Source organism: Camellia sinensis, chromosome 6 (genome assembly GCF_055761805.1).
Source record: "Camellia sinensis isolate YWXY chromosome 6, ASM5576180v1, whole genome shotgun sequence".
Taxonomy (NCBI): domain Eukaryota; kingdom Viridiplantae; phylum Streptophyta; class Magnoliopsida; order Ericales; family Theaceae; genus Camellia; species Camellia sinensis.
Window position 1 is genome coordinate 123,117,863 of NC_138966.1, and position 16,236 is coordinate 123,134,098.

The window sequence follows — 16,236 nt, forward strand, 5'->3', positions numbered from 1 at the left end:
ATTGCAGAATTTAATCTTTAAGAGAATCAGTGGCTGGGGGTATTATATGATGAGCGACATCGATGGGTTCCTGTTATAGACACCCCGTTTTGACCAGCCCTAAAACTTGGGCGCTTTCTATTGATTACCCGATGATGACAATCAGAATGTGTTTCCTAGCAGTCATCAACAAGAAAAATGGACTGTGAGCTTTAATCCCAACCTTCACACATTTTTGGCCAAACTATTTTAGACCTTAAAACTCTCTTTTCAAAATATTTTTCCAAATGTTTCTATGATGTTCCGAGGCTCCCATTTCAATTAAAATATTGCACTTTTCAATAAACCGAGTATGGACAAAGTAGAAATAAATGGAAGGGAGGTGAACTCTTTAAAAATATATATATTTAAAAACAGTTTCTTTATAGGTTTGGATAGGTTTGGATTTGAAGGAAACAGGAGGGGATAGAAGAAAACTGGTTTAGGGAAAGGATAAGCATCAAATTGTTAAGAAGGAAATGAACAACCTTTACTAAATAAGACATATCTCTTTGTACACTTGGATTTTATATGTAAGGCCACCACCATTAGAAATTAGACTTTTGAGGCTTCAATTTGGACTCAAAAACCACCTAAAACCAAGTCTGGATAAGGGTAGATATGCTCATTTGAAGTTGGGCTTAAGAGCAGATTTTGTTGACTTGGCCTGAGGGAAATGAACAACATTCACTAAATTAAGCATATCTCTTTGTAAACTTGAAATTTAAATATGAAGCCACCACCATTGGAAAATAGACTTTTGGGGCTTCAATTTAGACCCAAGAATCACCTAAAACAAAGTCCGTATAAGGGAGATATGTCCGTTTGAAGTTAGGCTTAATAACAGATTTTGTTGACTCTGCCCAAAACAGCAGCAGTTTCGTTTTTCTTGGTTTTGGTTTTGTTGAGACACCCTATTTACCTATTTTCTGATCCATTCAAGTGCACTCACTCATCCTCCATTATACATAATCATCCCCCATTGTCAAAAAGAGGTTTTGTTTGCATCCATAGAGGAGTATCCCATGCAACCACCTTGAAAATTTGCTCTCCTATCACATTCTTGTCTCCCACCTTCTTTTTGACCTTTACTGTCCCTCATTGCCTATATAGAATGATCATATTGTAAGAGAGAGAGAGAGAACCATGAAATTGAAGAGAAAAGAGTGAGAAAATGTTGAAAAAAGATAGAAAAATTGAGTTTTTGAGCCAAAATCATTCCCATCTTCCATATACATTCCATACCTTTCATACAAACTAAAATTTCATCTTTCTTACACCCAAAGGTCCTCAAAAAATTCTAAAATAACTAAATTTCAGTAGTGATTGATTAAAGGAAAGAGTGAATGTTGTTGAAAGTGAAAAAAAATAAGAGAGTTAGCCATTTTCCACCATACATACCCAAAGTTCCATTATAGTTTCAAATTGAGGATTGCAAACACACTTCCCAAACTTGAGGGTGATCAAGAGAAAGTTTGGAAATCAAGAAGTTCAATCTTTTTTTGGAATGTGAATTTTTTATCTTTCATTTTCTTATATTTTATATCTCATATTTATTTTCTTACTGTTTATTTCATAGCGTTTTGCCATAATCCAAGTGGTTTGTTTATCTCATATTTATTTTCTTACTTTATATTTCATAGTGTGTTGTTGTAATCTAAGTGGTTTGTTTAACTCATAATTATTTATTTATTTTTATTCGCTTGATTTAATTTCATATTAGTTTTGTTGTAATCTTGCATGTTCTACCTCATATTTGCTTTCTTGTTTTAGGTTCATATTAGTTTTGTTGTAATCTTGCATGTTCTATCTTATATTTGCTTTCTTGTTTTAGTTTCATAATAATTTTGTTGTAATCTTGCATGTCCTAACTTATATTTTTCTTGTATTAGTCTCATATTTGTTATAATTTTGCATGTTCTGCCTCATATTTGCTTCTTTTTTTTTTGTTTTGTTTTAGGTTCATGTTAGTTTTGTTATAATCTTGCATGTTCTATCTTATATTTGTTTTCCTATTTTAGTTTCATAGTAATTATGTTGTAATCTTGCATTTTCTAGTTTATATTTTTCTTGTATTAGTCTCATATTAGTTTTGTTGTAATCTTGCATGTTTTATCTTATATTTGTTTTCTTGTTTTAAGTTCATATTAGTTTTGTTATAAGTTTGCACTTTTTTTTTATTTTATATTTGTTTTCTTGTGTTTTAATCTAATTGGTAGTGGTTAGTTGAGTCACCTACATATTTCTTATTTGTTCATTTTCTTAGTTTTGCAATAAGACAGGTTTTGCTAGGCCTAGTTGGCCTGTCGGTTAGCTTCTTTTGGACAAGACGGCGTTGTCTTCCGATGTTAACTAACTTCCGGTGGTTTCCAAGGCACATGAAACTTTTTTTTTTTCTTTTGTTTATTTTATATTGAATGTATTGTGAGATTTTTATTTTGTTGTAATATTCTCCTCACCTCCCTCTAATTTGGTTTGTAATAATTTATTCAAAGTGCTGTAATAATTTTCCGCCCCACTTCTTTCTATCCCGTTCTTTTACTTGCTTTCCTTATTTGTAAATATGCACCATGTTTATTTTATATTATTTTTTGTCGTTATATTCATGCTTTGTATCTATGTTTCATGTATCTTGATTCGGCTAAGTTTGCATTTGTGAATTTAATCAATTTCTATGTGATTATGTGCGCTACCTCATGTTCTTGAGATGATTCACATGTCATATCTTAAAAGCCGAATCTTTAGTTACATCTTATGAGTGAATTGCATTAGAATTTTGTATATAAGATCATGCATGTTTTATTAACTTTGTTTTGTAGCTGTTCGAGGAACGTCGGTAAATATGTAAGTTTTTATACTTTAACATCCTGTTTGTGTACGTTTTTCTTATTATGTTTAAGCATCCTACCATGTGGCTACTTGCTTACTTGATATAACTGTATGAATGCCAATGGATGGAGGTTGCGTCGCTTAATTTGAAATAGTATTGGTTTTCATGTTTGTAAACTCAATTTATTTGGATTGTACATATCCAAAACTCTTTCAAAACTACATGAAATCAAATTATTCTAAAATAAATGACATAGTCTATACTTCTATGCTTCACATAGTAATTTTTAGGATTTATTAAATAATCGAAATATGAACATACAAAATAAATAAAATTCATATCATGGTTTGGTAAAGGCCGATCTTTTGATCGGGTGAGTGGGGGTGCTCAATTAATGACCTTCCTCTCTCATACCTAAGGTTCTGAACCGAGCCAACTTTGGTTATGACGAACAGTAGCCTTAGTATGACTCATGGGTTTCCTAATTTCCCAAAATATTAGGTGGCGACTCTGAGATCTGATGACACAGTCCATTTCTGGCAAAAGGTTTTGTAATAAAATAGATTTTCTAAAAGTTTCCAAATCTGGACTCTTATCTATGTTTCACATTGCACTAGTGAGACTCGATCAAAGAGATCTCGGGAGTCCAAACTGTTTAACGCATACGGGTCCCCTCCGAGCATGTTATACCTATCTATGTGAAAGATATTTTTTAGGCTGGCATGTTAACTACACAACGAAGTGAGAGCATGAATGCCTTTTTTGATGGATATGGCAACCCAAAGACTACATTAAAACAATTTGTTGAACAATATAAAAATGCCTTGAGAAATAAGGTAGAGAAAGAGAAGAAAGTTAATTTCAAGTCTCGACACAAAGTGTTTGATTGCATATCTGTGTATGGTTTTGAGAAACAATTTCAGGATGCCTACACCAATGCAAAATTCAAAGAAGCTCAAGCAGAGATGAAGAGACTAGTTTATTGTTAGTTGTGTCTTATGAAAGAGGAAGGTTCAATTTGCACATATTTTGTGAAGGAAGCCATGGTAGTTTTTGGAAAGATGAAGCATGTGAACTTTATTGTGTATTATAATTCGACTGAATTTGATGTTCAATGTATGTGTCGATTGTTTCAATTTAGGGGCATCATGTGTGCTCACTCACTTGTTATGCTTATTGCAAGGTGAATAAACGAGTTTCCAAATAAATTCATTCTATCACGATAGAGAAAAGATTTGGATAGAGGGTACACATGCATCAAAACCATATACACTGGCTTTGGAGATAATTTCAATACAAAGGTTTATGATAAGATGAACAAAAAATTGATTGGCATTGTACAAGTAGTTGGGAACTCTGAAGGAAAAATAGAATTATTGACCTTGGGTTGGATGAAATCAAGGCAAAAGTGATGAAAGATGATGAGGGTGGCGGGAGTAATGTACCACCTTCTACTAGTAATGTACCACCTATTACGAGTAATGTACCATCTTTCCCTATTGGAAACATTAATAGAAAAACAATCAGTAATACGAAGTTGCTTAATCCTTTGGTTGCTCGCCGAAAATGTTGTCCAGTTACCAAATGAAAGGTCGCTAAAGTAGATCAAATAGTTAATCGATTGAAAGCAAGCAAAACAAAACATAACAAGTCAAAGGTAAATTTCATGGTATTCTCTATTTATTTTTCAATACTATATCATTTCTCTCTATTGAACTTATCATTTGTCTCTATTCATTCATCTTGATTAATATAAGGTACTAAGGTGCATGGAGCTCAAGCTCAATCTCAACCTAGTGCATGCAGAGAGCTTTATCCTTGTATGGTTGGCACGCAAAATAGTATGTATGTGCCAGTACGTGTATATAATATGAATTTACATCGATCAGTTTATTTTATTTTTCAAATCTCTCTATTGAATTATTTTTTTCATGTCATTGTAATTGAATATGGACAAATGGTAAATGCGATTGGAGGCACACTGGGAAGTATGAATATTATGAGAAGACAAAGTTTGATGACTGCTCCAATTCAAATTTATAGAGTCGACACATCTCTTACTCCATCAGAATGTATTGGAGGCACACCAGGAGTTATTAACATGATGAGAACTCAACAATCTATGAGTGTTTCCAATCAAATTTATGGAGCCATATCGTCTTCTTTTGTTGACTTTAATGTACAAATGAACCGAAATGAGTCTCGTTTTCGTTAGTTGGAAACTTGTAATTTTAATGTATTTTATGTGGCTGAACTTAGAGTTTATTTTGTGGTGTGAGCAATTTAATGCATCTTTCTTTGTTACTTGGTGGAGCTTAATTTATGAGATTTATAGAAATTTGACTCTGCTTTGTTGTAATATTCGTTGTCTAGCTCTATACAGATGTGGATGGATTGGTCTTCTTTGGGAATGTTTTATGTTACAAGATCGAACTTGGAACTAGAGTGGTGTGTGTTGGTTTATTTTTGTTGTGCTTTTGATTTGGATTTGTGAAGTTGCTGTTAAAAATCTATGTTCAAAATCAGATAAAAATCTGATTTCAAATCTGTGTTAGTGTTGTTAAAAATTTGTGTTCAAAATCTGTTAAAAATCTATGTTGAAATTTTGTGTTCAATATTTGATAAAAATCTGTTACAAATCTGATTTCAAATCTGTGCAAAAAATATGTGTTAGTGCTGTTAAAAATCTATGTTCAAAATCTGTGTTAACAAGCTATGTTAAAAAATCTGTTCAAAATTTGGAAGTTCCAATCAGAATCTATGTTCAAATAGACAAACATATAACTTTGAAAGTTTCAATCAGAATTTGTGTTCAAAATTTTCTTAGAATAGCTTTGAAAGAATATTTGTTTAATTGATCAGTGGATTTTTCATCTCATTCTTTATACTTGTAAATAGGACTGTGCAAAATACCGCTCAATCCGCTAAAACCGCGCCGATCCACATCAATCCGCACCGCACTAATCGCTAACCGTGGTTTAAACTTTAAAATTTATAATTCACCAACCGAACCTGTAACAACCCTCATACTGCTTATCGATTAATGACTGATTGATTACCGATAGACACTGATTACCGTTAAACTGAATTGATTATGACTGATAATTGAGCTGATTAAAAGTACTGAACTGACTGACTGGAGTCTGGAATTAATTGACTGACTGTATCTGTTTAAATGCATAACCTATCTGTTTGATTGTTTGATTATCTGTTCATGTTTTATGTTTAAACTGCTAATTGAAGGCCTTATCGGCGGCCGAACCGGGAATCGATTAATGTTTTATAATCCTCATAATTAATGTGAGTTTATGGAATATTTACCCGAAAACTGATTAGGTATGATTAAATTAGATTAAAATAAGCTAATTAAAGAGTTGGACTTATTTACCATTTTGCCACATGAGTGGCCCACTACTTGAGTCATCTTTGATTCTCATTACACTCACATAACACATTTTCATCAGTCCTTGTGTTGCCTCTAACCGACCAAGAAGAGAGTTAGAGAGAGAGAGAATTGTTCTTGTTGATTTAGCTTGAGAATCTTGAAGAATTGAAGGAGTTTTTGTACATTTGAGCTTCCCTATCCTAAATACAAGACTAAAGGTAGCTCCATTGTCTTCTTGTTCATGTTTTGAGTTGTTCTTGCATGATTCATGCTTCATTGTAGAACTAAGTCATGAATTGGTTCATTATTGTTGAATTGAAGCTTAAGTGTTGCATGCATGTACATATATTGAAGTTTTGAGGTTGTAGTTCATAATACCTCACATGCATGTCCATCTTTTGGTCATACTCCATGAGTTCATCTTGTTTTTGAAGGTTTGAGCTCTTTTGAAACAGCACTAAAGCTGTGAAGATGATTTAAGATCATGCATGTCACATTTGAGTTGTTGTTCTTGAAACTTGGTTTGAAATCATGTTTAATTGAACTACCTTTGGGCTTTGATTTCTCAAATTGATCCTTGAAACATGCTATACTATGAGTTTTGAAGTGTTTTCCAGAAAATTAGCCCAAAAGGATCGAATTTGATGCATTGGAACTTGATTTGAGCATTGGAGTTCAAATTTGGATTTTCCAGATCTCGCTCGAGCGGGGAAAGTGGCGCTCGAGCGGGGAATTCGAGCTCCCAGCATCTTGCACTGTTTTACAGTCCGCTCGAGCGGAGTAATGTACGCTCGAGCGGAGACCTTTGTTGCATGACCGCTCGAGCGGGGAAACTTGAGCTCGAGCGGGACTCTGTTTTTCTGAAAATGTTTTAAATGTGCATCTTTGCATCCTCATCCCATTCTAGGCGTTCTTAGGCCTAGTTTAAGACATCTTGTTGAGGATATAGATGTAGAACACGCCGAGGCATTAGGGATTAAGTTGTTAATCTTTCCCAACTGTGTAGCTTAGTGTGTGTTCAATCTGTTAACTATGTAGGGTTGGCGACTGGGGAGACACGCTCTAGCTTACTATAGCCCAGAACTCTGTGAGTAACATTTGTGTAAAGATATGTTCAAACTGATTATCTTCTGAACAATTAAACTGAACTGTTTCTGAACGGTATTGTTAACTAAATGAATGAATGTATGACCTATATTCTGAACTGTATTGTGGCATCCTTAGCAACTACTGTTATTGACAACTACTGTTACAGAGATCTCTGTCGGTTCCCATGTTGGAACCACTACTGTTTACTGATATGATGGCCATCATTCACTGTTTGGTCTATTAAGACCCGGTCTATTAAGACCTACTGTACTGTTTAGCTACTGGATGTACCACATATGACTGTTATAATCTGTGAAACTTGGAGCAAAGTGCTGCACGGAACTAAGTGCTACAAAGTGAGCCACTTCTAGAATCTGTGCGAGACACCTCTTGAATCCATAAGAACTGTACTGTTACTGCTACTGTACTGTTACTGTTACTGTTACTGTTACTGTTACTGTTACTGCTACTGCTACTGTTACTGCTACTGTACTGTTACTGTTACTGTTACTGTTACTGTTACTGCTACTGTACTGCTACTGTTACTGTTACTGCTACTGTACTGCTACTGTACTGTTACTGTTACTGCTACTGTACTGCTACTGTACTGTTACTATATTGTTACCGTTACTGCTACTGTACTGACACTGTTACTAGTACTGCTAACGGATGTGCCACGTACGATTACTATGATTTCTAAATGACTGTTACGGCATCAATGTGAGCCACAAACTGACTGGCCGACATATTGAATCAATGAACTGTTTAAATATTGAAAAGACATTCATCCTAAACCTCTTTATGTATTATGTTATTCACTGGGCTTTAGCTCACTGTTTATATATAAATGTAGGTGCTCAGCCACCAGATCGGAGCTAGGAGCGTGGGTTAGACTCCAGTTTTGTCAAGCCAGCCTTTGTGCCTCACTGCGAGGTTCCGAGTTGCCATGCTATGGCTTTGGGGTGTTTTGTTTGTTTCCCCCGTCTGTCTCCATACTGTTTGGATTACTGTATAGACTGTCTGTTGCTAACTGTACTGTTATCAAGGGATTAGGTCCCTGTACTGTGTGACTGTAAATTTTGTATAGATTGTACTGTTTGTGTATGTATGAATGCATGAAAAATCTTTTTGGCATACAGACTGTCACAGCTCAATGGACACTATTTACTTACTGTATTGGCTTCCGCCAGGCCCTGTACTCTGTTTTACTGTATTACTGTTAAGCAGGCCTTCGGTAATCTCGGATTACTGGCCGGTTACGGTGCTAAACCCATAGGGCCGGGTTTGGGTCGTGACAGAACCGCTCCGCTATAGTTAATACATATATATTTTTTAACCTCTAATGAAATATCAATGTAAAAATGAGTGCGCAAGATATTTAAGATATGAAATTTATTACAAATTAGTAGTTATATATATGAAATATATTATGTAAAATTACTTTGTGTTATATATCTAAAAAATATTATATAAATTAGTGTTATATATTATGCAAATGCATGATAATTAGTTAGAATATTCTTCAATCCGCCAATCCTCCAAAAATCGCCCAAACTGCATTTTGTCAATCCGCCAACCGGCCATTCGATTTGTAATTTTACTCTCAAACCGCCTGAACCGCACCGCGTACACACCTACTTGTAAATTATGCCAATTAACTCCGAAAACAAAAAAAACAATCCACATGATTATATCTTCATACTTCTCAAAAATAATTGTAATATATCATAAATCTTCATACATATCATCTATTTCAACTTCTAACTTGCATATAAATTATTACATCTTCATAACTAATACAATACCAATTACAAGGAAGATGAAGATCCCATAAATACAACACCAACTTCGATTTATGTCTGTCAGCAATTTTTGCATCTGTGCGCTCTGAAATGAAGTTGTTCGCCCATATTTTGAAGTTGTTTGGTGACATTTGGTATATTATCCATTTGCACTTGTCCTTCATCTCTACATTGTAAATTTGTAGGTAAGCACGATCTAATAAAACCACCGTAATCATGACAACAATAAAATAACTTGTTTTTGTTTCACTCCGTCTCGGAAATTTGAATAGTTACTTTTTTTTGACATTTAGGACAATTTTTGTTGCAATATGTCAATTGATCTGAGGTATTACTGTTAACACTTGAAGTTGACATCTAAAAAAAAATGAAGCCAAATTTTACTAATTTAGACAACTTACTCTTCTTCAGAACAAAACTTGATTCCTTTATAGGCATAGGTTAAATAAATCATGGCACATAGAAAACAATACCAGCAATGTTTAGGATGTCGATCTCATAGTTTTCCAACTAAAATTTCAAATGCAATCTAAATTTATTTGCAAGCTTTGTAAATATCTTCAGTTTTTAAAAACCTATAACTATCCTAAGATCCAAAGCATAGCTTGTAAGATTTCAATAGAAATCTAAACTCGAAGAAATGAACATGGTGCTGCACAACACAAGGACTAATCAAAAGATCAACATGGCTGATATAACCAAACTAGTGTAGACACCCCATTTTTGACCGTCCTTAAGACTTGGACGTCATTGTTTGAACACTCGATGATTACCCTTGTTTGTGTTCTTCTTGAGTTCTCGGAGGTTTCGGCTACGCGCCTTACCTCAAGATCTCTCGACTCGACTGTTTTGTGTCTGGTTTTGCACCAAACACTTGTTGTTTTGCTTCTGAGGGTGGGAAGTAGCTTGTAGGCCATCCCCACACCTCACCAGCCATGGCTTGAGGCCACCGGCCTTGTTTCCTTGCCACCGGCCATTGGTGATGGCCGGTCGGCACTATTGATGGTCGGTCGGCATTGTGTTTGGTCGGCCGGCCACTGTTTTTTATCAATCGGCCACTTTTCCTAGCCGAGACCTTTTCTTGAGGGAGCTTGACCCTTTTGAACCTTTTTTTTTTAGCTTCTTGAAGAAGCTTGACCCTTTTTAGCTTCTCTAAGAAGCTTGCCCCCTTTTTTAGCTTCTTCAAGAAGCTTGACCCTTTTTTTAGCTTCTCCAAGAAGCTTGAACCTTTTGACCCTTTTTAGCTTCTCCAAGAAACTTGACCCTTTTTAACTTCTCCAAGAAGCTTGATCTTTTTTTTTTTTTTTAGCTTCTTGAAGAAGCTTGAACCTCTTGACCCCTTTGCCTAGTTTCTCCAAGAAGCTGGGCCCTTTTGATCCAAGCTTCTAAGAGAAGCTTGGCCTTTTTGCTCAAAGCTTCCAAGAGAAGCTTTGCCCCCTTGGTTTCTCTATAAAAAGAGGGCCTCTCCTCCCCTTTAGAGGGTTAGAAAAATCAGATATATATGATATATATATATATATATATCACTCCCTCTCTATATCTCCCTCTCTCTCTACATTTGGGTGGGTTAGAGGGTCCAAAAGGGTCTTGTTCTTGGCCAATTGCACACCACTTCATAGCCACACACTTCCATCATCACTTGGAGGTTCTTGGAGCTCATTTTCAGAGGCTAAGGGACTGGTTTTTGAGACCTAAAGGCTGCTAGTTCTTGCTGGTCTTCAAAGGTAACTTCTTACCCTCTTTATTCCCCATTTTTGCACACACTTTTAGCCTATCTTGCAAGCTGTTTTGGGCTTTGTCATAGACTGAAAAAAGTCTTATTTTGAGCTTATTTTGAAGTTTGTTTAAGACCACTTTTGTGTTTGGGGTCGTTTACCCCCTCTTAGGCTTTGTTTGGCCCCATTTTTGTGTGATTTTGGTGAGCTCCGGGACCACCTTGTTTGGGCCTCCTCACCACTGAAATCTTGAGGGATTTCAATGGTGAGGATGGTGGTTTAAGGTCCTAAGAAGGAGAGGGGTGACCCTCTCTCTTGTTGCCTTGTTTGTTGCCCTTTTTGGCCTTCCAAAGGGGCTCCTATTTGCATGCTTCCAAGCCTTGTTTCAAGCATTTTTCAGTGGGTTTTAGGACACCCATAAGCCATTTCCAGAGTTGGTTTGGTCTTGTTGAATGTCCTTATTGCATGTGTAGAGTAACCCTCTTGTTGGCCTTTCAAAGGAACACCCCATTCTAGCATATGTGGACCTTGTTTCCATGGGTTTTTGGGGCTTATTTGACATATCATGTTACTGTTTTGGGCTGGTTTGGTGACCTCTCTTGTGCTTCATATACATGTAGTGTAAACCATGTTTACTAGCCTATGTTGCATGTTGTTTTGGCCCTTCATGTTAGCACTTTTTGGCCATGCCTTGAACTGATTTCATGCATGTTTTGGACTGCCTTAGCACTGTTTTCATGCCTCATGGTCGAATAACGCTTGTTATGCATGCTTGTAGTGCAATGCCCATACCTAGCTTTGAGTTTTGAAGCTTCTTGCATGTTTAAATGGTAGTGTTTTCATGTTTTGGGGTCATTTTGGAGTCATTTGGTATGCCATTTTAGATCTGAAACATGCACCATTGTATGCCATATTTCCTCCTTGCCATGCTTTGGTAGAGTTGCATTTTTGTGCCTTAAGCTTGGTTAATGCATTGTGCATGCATTCCATATATTTTGTTGCCTCACTTGCATCATTGTGGCCACTGTTTTGGACCTAGTAGAGAGCTATCCAAATTAGTTTAAGACCATCCCTTTGGCATGTTGTTGCATGCTATACATGTTTGTATGTTTAGGTACTTAGTCTATTAACATGTTGTATGTTTAAGTGCCATTGCATTTGGCATGCTTCTTGTGTTGAGTTGCTTTGCATATTTACATGTGTTATGCCTTTCATGCTGTTGCATGTGTGTCATTAACATTGATGTTATATGCCTTGCATGCTTACTTGTTTAGTTCATGGCCCATTGCACATGGTTTTGTTGTTTGCATGATCATGTTGCACACTTAGCTCACATGCCTAAGTTGCATTACATTGGCATGCATACTTTGCCTCTTGAATTGAGTATGATAGAGGTTGAGTTCATTGTTTGTTTATGTGCATTTCATTCCACATTGAAATTGCACACTTTGGTTCTTTGGGCCATCACGCATTGAAATGCGCGATTGGTGGTCTGAGAATCAAGTACCATGCTCCTTTGAGCCATAAACATGATAAGGAGTGTGGTTAGTGCAAACATTGCTTGAAATGCATTGCCATGCCATGTTTTGCCCTCTGCTGCTGTCAAAACAGATTCTGCAGGAAGATTTGGCCGACTGGCCATATGCAGTGCCGACCGGCCATCCATCCGTGGCCGATATCTCAATCAGAGGCCGGTGGTCATTCTCCATGGCCGATGGGAAATCTCCTTAGCCGGTGATGTTCCGAAGCATTTAGAGAAGCAACCCTGGGACTTATGCAGTCTTCAGAGGAGGATAACAGTCAAAGTGGAGGCAACTTGTGCATGGCTGTGACTTTCCGAGCGGAACCATGCATACAGTGCATGGGGCCCTCTTCCCAAGGCTATTTACTGTTTTCCTAGATTAGTTAATTTGCTTAACTAGTTAACGGACTGTAATAATTAGTTAGCTTGTAATTAATTAATTGTATTATTCTTTTGGTCCCTCCGAGCGAGGGCGAATTTGTAATAAGTGTGGGTGCGTGTGTGCATGTCTTCCAATCCCCATTTCTTTCTCCCTTTTACTTACCTGCTTTTGATGGTTAGTATTAGGGCATATTTAATTTAGCATACCTTATGCTATGCATGAGTGGATCCATACATTTGTCTTGCATGTATCGGGCTCGGCGCATCATACTAACTGCATTGTACTTCAATTCCAAGTTGAATTCGTGTTAGTTGTATCATCATCATATGCCATCTTAGAATAGTCGAGCCCGTCTAGATTGCATCTTTGCATGTGTTGCACTAGCCATTTTTAACATGAACTAGGATCATGCATGTGATTACTAACTAGTTTCTGTTTTGGCTTGGAGTACTCTGTAAGTTATATGCTTTAGCATCCTTGCATGCGTGTGAGTGTTGCCATGACAGCATGATTACCATGAGGCTAGCTGCTTATGTGATATAATTGCTTAAATTCCTGTGGATGAAGGTTGAATTACCTAAATTGGAATAGTGCATTAAAACTGTGAGTTTTAAGCCCACTAGATAGTGGCAAAAATCATCTTTTCTAAAGCCCACTTGAGGGTGGCAAAACCTGCATTTTAGCCTACTTGCGAGTAGCAAACCATTTTCAAAACAAACATGTAATGTTTTGTTCCAATTTAGGCGATTTGGTCTATACTTGTTTGCTATGCGCATAACATAGTAATTCTAGGCTAATAAATGGAATAAGAATACATAACGTTTTCAAAACTGGATATCACGGTTAGTAGAGGCCGATCTTTGATTGGGCGAGAGGGGGTGCTCATAGCTGACCTTCCCCAATCGTACCCAAGTTCTCGAGCCGAGGTAACTTTGGTGATGACGGACACGTGGCCTTTGGCACCAAGTCAGGGTTTCCTAAATTCCCCCATAAAAAATATTTAGGTGGCGACTCTGTATCTGGCAAAGCAGTCCATGTTTGGCACTTCTTTCAAAAAAATCTTTTTTCTCAAAACGATTTGCCGGATTTGGACTCTTTGGTTCAGATTTAGAACCATGACAATTTGAGAGTCCTGAACTGTAGTGAACCCAATATGAACAGAACGGGACTCATCCTCCCGGGGCGTTCGAGGACATCTACAACTAGTGAAAAACAAAAGTTATATAACAATATCCTCATTCACTATATAAACAAGACAACATAATCACATAGTTCAAACAGTTAATGTGTAGGCCTCAAAATATTTTCTTTATTTCCTCTTTCTATTTATTTTTTAATCTTCTTTCTCTATTTCCCTTGGAGGGAGGTTCTGTTTATGTAATTGTTGAGAAAACGAAAAGTTGGATAAGTGAGTTTCCAAATGTACAACAAAGGAGCAAAGCAGACATAATTCATTTCTCTCTCAAGACAACATAGTTTTTAGGTCTATTGGTTTTTTGTATCTTGGAAATTCTTCTCAGTATAGCTGCGAAAGTATCCTTATCGTGCATTAATGTTCAGCTCAAATGCTCAAACCTCAATAGTAATCAATTGAAGTGTTGTATATATCAACAACAACAACAACAAAAACAACAACAACAACAACAGATCATTAACAATTGAAAAAACAGTGTATAATTCTATATAAAAAAATAGTATAAATTAATGTTTAGCTTAAATGCTCCAACCTCAATATCAATCAATTGAATTGTTGCTTATATCAACAACAATAACAAGAACATATGATCAACAATTGAAAAAACAGTGTATAATTCTAAAAAAAAACAGTGTAAATTAATGTTCAGCTCAAATGCCCCAACCTCAATATCAATCAATTGAATTGTTGTATATATCAACAACAACAATAGCATATCATCAGCAATTGAAAAAACAATGTATAATTCAAAAAAAAAAAAAAAAACAATATAAATCAATGTTCAGCTCAAATGCTCCAATCTAAATGTCAATCAATTGAATTCTTGTATATATCAACAACAACGGACCATTATTTTTTTTCATTTAAAAAAAAAAAAAACCTAATTCAATCAACTAGTTCATATGATGATTTAGAAATTGAACTGAAACATACATTCAAACCCTAAATCAATTTGTAAATTACATATACATATACATAGATACTATACATACAAGCCCTGACCCTAAATCAATCTGTAGTTATATACCTTTAGGTTAGAGTCGCTAGTTCGGGTCGGAGACAAAGAGTCGATCAGGTTGGTCGGAGAGATAAAGAGTTGAGAGAAGACAGATTTGTCGAGAAAAGACAGAGAGTCAAGAGAAGTGAGTCCTTTGGGATTGAGAAGCGAGTCCGGCGATCGTCGTGAGTGAGGATGGGGGAAGGCTCGGTCGGATCCAGACTCGATCGTCATCGGGGTTGGAGAGCTGCGCTTGTCGGGAAGCTCTAGGTCGAAGAGAGAGAGACATAACAACAAATAGCTCGGTCGGATCCAGACTCGATCGTCATCGGGGTTGGAGAGTTGTGCTTGTCAGGAAGCTCTAGGTCGAAGAGAGAGAGAGAGAGAGAGAGAGAGAGAGACAACAACAAATAGAGAGAGAGAGAGAGAAGAGAGAATGAATGAGCGAATAGAGAGAGAGAGTGAAAACTCTGAAAATGTAAAACTCTGAAAATGATTTTAAATTTTGAAATCAATGAGAAAGAGAGAGAAAATGGCGAGTTAACAACAGTCTTTGCCATGTCGGCGCCACGTCATTAGAGGCCTATTAGTAGTCTTCAATTAAAGGTCTGAAGCATTTTTGTATGACAAATTTATAATTTTATGGGTGATGTGATATCGTATAATAATAATTTTTAAAAAAGCAAAAAAGCTACTTATTTAGCACTTCTTAAATGATTTGTGAATAAGCTAAAAAGCAAAGAAATAAGCCAAAAAATTACTTATTTATATCTTTCCAAAACAAGTCTAAGTTTATTCATTTTTAAAATTAAAGCCCCTCTTCTATTTTCAAGAATGCAATTTTAATGGTTTAAAATGTCATTTCTTCCACGCCATTTGTGGACTGTGTTAGATAGAATGATTGTGGTCAAATTTTAGCAATTTGTCAAATTTTGTGCTAAATGTGACATAAAATTTTGTATTGTTATTATTTGACAAGAAAGATAACACTCAATTAATCAAATTTTAGCAATTTGTCAAATTTTGTGCTAAATGTGACATAAAATTTTGTATTATTATTATTTAACAAGAAAGATAACACTCAATTTAAAATGAATCTAAAATAGTTATTGCTAAAATTTTGAGCAATTATTCATTAGGCCAAAGGTATTGACGTGACAGTGCACATGAAGTATGGAATAATTTTTCTAAAATTTTACTTTTAACATTGAAGATTCATCATAGGGCATACGATCCAACAGATTCAAATAGGTATCCAACAGGTTCAAAGAGGACACACGATCATCTATACCCAATGTGTC